Source organism: Prionailurus bengalensis, chromosome A2, assembly GCF_016509475.1.
Source record: "Prionailurus bengalensis isolate Pbe53 chromosome A2, Fcat_Pben_1.1_paternal_pri, whole genome shotgun sequence".
Lineage (NCBI taxonomy): Eukaryota > Metazoa > Chordata > Mammalia > Carnivora > Felidae > Prionailurus > Prionailurus bengalensis.
Genome location: NC_057348.1, coordinates 27203771 through 27207076, shown reverse-complemented (window position 1 = coordinate 27207076; position 3306 = coordinate 27203771). Strand labels below are relative to the sequence as shown.

Below are 3306 nucleotides of genomic sequence, written 5' to 3'. Positions count from 1 at the left end.
CAATCAGGCAAGGGCACACTAGCTCACTGTACAGGGAAATACATTACAGCTATTGGTTTCAATGAAAATAGAGTTAATGATCTTCTGTGTTGTCACTCAATACTTTCCTATTGTAGCTTTGCATAAGAACTCATTTTGGGGCCCTGAAGTATCATTTTATTATAGCTATCATTTAACAATCTAAGAATAATGTATTAGCTAAAAAGACAGAGATTCCAATTCTGTTCTAGAGCTTAAGTCTTCTATCAGGAGCCTATTTTAAGTAACAGAAAATGTACTAATATTGTCACTACCCTCTCACAACATAAAATATAAAGATCACAAATGTTTCATAGGGAATTCTGAATCCATTCTAAAGATGCTTTCCACCCTTCAAAATACAATATCTTATGTTTTTAAGTGTTTAAAGTGGTTGGGGAGTATTATCCTCTTCATTATGATCCATCATTTCAGAAGTAAATTCCTTAAATTTTAGCTACCTTAGAATTCATGATAAATTTAAATTTAACTAAAGTAGGGTTGATATCATAAGATCTAAGAAAAGAAACATTATGAAGATCATAACAGTAGAATCTGTAACGTATTTAGGAAAAATGGTTTTCCTATAGAGTGTTGGCATTCATTTGGATGATACTAATTACAAAATACGTCTCATCCTCTTGAAACAAATAAATGGATTCTTATAAAACCATGGCACATTTGAATTGGAAGGGACCTAGAGTTTTCTATTTCCTTCAATCATTCAGACTTGAATAGGTCACCTCCACCGTAATTCCAACTGATTGCCTAGACCTTCCCTGAACACCGACAGAAATAGGATGCATTCTCATCTTTGGCAGCTTATTCTCCTTGTTCTGAGACAACAGCCTATCTGGGTGTCCTTCCTTTGACCCTCATGTCACACCTCTGCCCTCTATAGCCATGCATAGCGAGTCTTCCCCAGTGGGACTCCCCAGAGTTCCCCTCTTTGACCCCTGCACACAAAATCTAGTTTTAAGTCTCTCACCATCATTGTTCCGGTACTCTGGGTCACTCCAATCTGTCACTGCCCCTCCTGTCATCTGGTGTCTGCAACCCAACCTGGTTTTCCAGTGAAGGTTTGACCTACTTGCAGCATTTGTTGAGCATTAGAATTTCTGTAAAAAGTAGATACAATTGCATTCACTAGATACACTCTATAAATCAGACTTGCCATTAAGAATGGTCTATACGCTCCATGAGCCCAAAATTTGAGGGTCTTTTTCTCTATAGTTCCTCTCTCAAGAGTCCAAGTTATCTCTTTAAGTCATCCTGAGCTATAAAAGTCAAAACAAATCAAAATTAAGGTTGCCCAAGAATCACCCCTAGCAATACAGAAATGAGAAGCCAAACATGATCAGGTGTACTGCTTCCTCATTGTAAAAATTACTGAAAAACAAGCTGAAAAAAGAGACTCAAAACACAAGTTGAAAAAGTCTCCTAACTTGAAATTTTTCCTTTTACAAACTTTCCCATCTGAGGAAAGTAGATTGAATCACATTGAAAGTAGATTCATCCTTGTGATTGAAATGCAGAAAAGATTACTTTAATATTTTCTGCTTTCAAAACAAAGCCCTAAACTTACTAGCCAAATGTTCACTAGGCCAGGTTTTAAAGCTATTTATTTAATACTCTTGTTCTTAACACTCAGGACTTGCTAGGGGAAGCAGTGCGTTTTCAAGGTAGAGTGGCAGAAGAGAGAGGAAAGGAGACCCATGACGTGAAGCACAGGCCCAAGGAGACTGCATCCTGTTGGTGGACACAGTGGCAAGACCCAAGCTCATGATGGGAGCCAGGGACAGCCTTCTGGCAGGTGCCTTGGCTCCCAAGAGATCAGTTCACTAGCATTCCAATGCTACATTTTGTAATGAAACAAAAGATAATTACCCCCTTAGAAGTTGGGTGTTTGGGTTTCACACCTTCTCATTTGGGCATTCTTTGCTTGGCCATCAACAAGAACTGATTGAAAAGAAATACTCACAGAGATTTCAATTACTGTTAATGTGGCCTAAGTGTTTTCACTGTCACAGTCTAGGGCTTCAACTTTTTAATAAGTTTCCCATAATTATTACAAGTTTTTGGTCTAATTCCAGCTGAGGATTTAATGGGACTCATTCTGACAAGATATAGGATATTGTCCCAATAGATGTTCATTTGGAAATGGGCCACTTGCAATTTCGAGTGTGCAGAGCTGTGCAAGATTAAAAGCACTGGCAGTATAATTTCCACCTTGTGTCCCAGGCTCTGTGGATTTGTAGCTCATCCAGGCTGTCCATCTGGGGAGCAAACAGCATGTACTCCTTGATGAGAAACTCTGGCCAACCAACCAGCTGTGAAAAAAATAGATTACTCTTGTCATTTTTTTCTCCTAGGTAATTTGCTGGGAGTAAAAATATAATTTCTTAGAAGGTGTGCAGTTAAAAGCAAATCCTAGGGATGTGTCTGATTTATATTTAAAACTTCACTACACTTTTATTTGTTAAATTTAATTTTCAACAATACCCTGGCTGTGATAATATTTTCTAATTCACAGGAGATGGAAAGGTTGGTTTCTGGTATTTGTACACTAAGCAAACACAGGAAGGAGGTTGTGGAAGAGAAAGAGCATAGGAGAAGGACTCAGCTGGCAGGCTGAGCTGAGCACAAAGAAATACACTGTTGTTCTTCCTAAGGTAAAGAAGATATTATGGTGGAATTAAGTGACTTTGGGGAAAATAAATCTTCCTATTGACCACAAGTAGCTAAAATGGTAAATGCATCTTTTTAAGGCTCTGACATAGAACTTCATCCTTGTGAAAATTCAGAAGGTCATGCTAGATGATAATCAGAGTAATTCTAGATCAATTGAGCTGAAGAGCTGAAAGAGGGAACAGTGTGAGTTGTAATATATAACACCTATAGGTATAACATGGCCACGCTATGCATTTTCAGCCAACCAAAGGGAATGGAAGGATATATGCCAAGTAAAATTAAACTCTTTAGTTTGTAACCAGTGGAGAGTTAATGATAAAATTTGAAGTGAAAGAATTTGCAGTAATACTTCTGCACTGTGAGTTACAAAATATGTAGACATAAATGAGTGTTGCACAGTAACTGGCTGTCTAGCTTTTAAAAATCACAGCACTGTAATAAGAAATTGTTCTGACCCAGAAGTTATTCTTAAAAACTTAATTCCAAATAGGAGTTAGCATTTTTAATTGCTATGTTAATGTTACATATTATTTCATTTATTTTGACATTGGCTATAGTTAGTTATCTATTAGTATATACATGTATACACATGCACGC

The 3306-nt window shown here is 37.2% G+C and overlaps 1 long non-coding RNA gene across 1 annotated transcript; it reads right to left on the bottom strand.

Moving 5' to 3' along the window:
* Positions 1-1006: 1006 nt before the first annotated feature.
* On the bottom strand, positions 1007-2344 carry LOC122486402. The gene is made up of 2 exons (XR_006298143.1): positions 2248-2344; positions 1007-1136 (listed from the first exon to the last, which is right to left on the bottom strand). It is a non-coding gene; the product is annotated as an uncharacterized LOC122486402 (long non-coding RNA).
* Between the last annotated feature and the right edge of the window lie 962 nt (positions 2345-3306).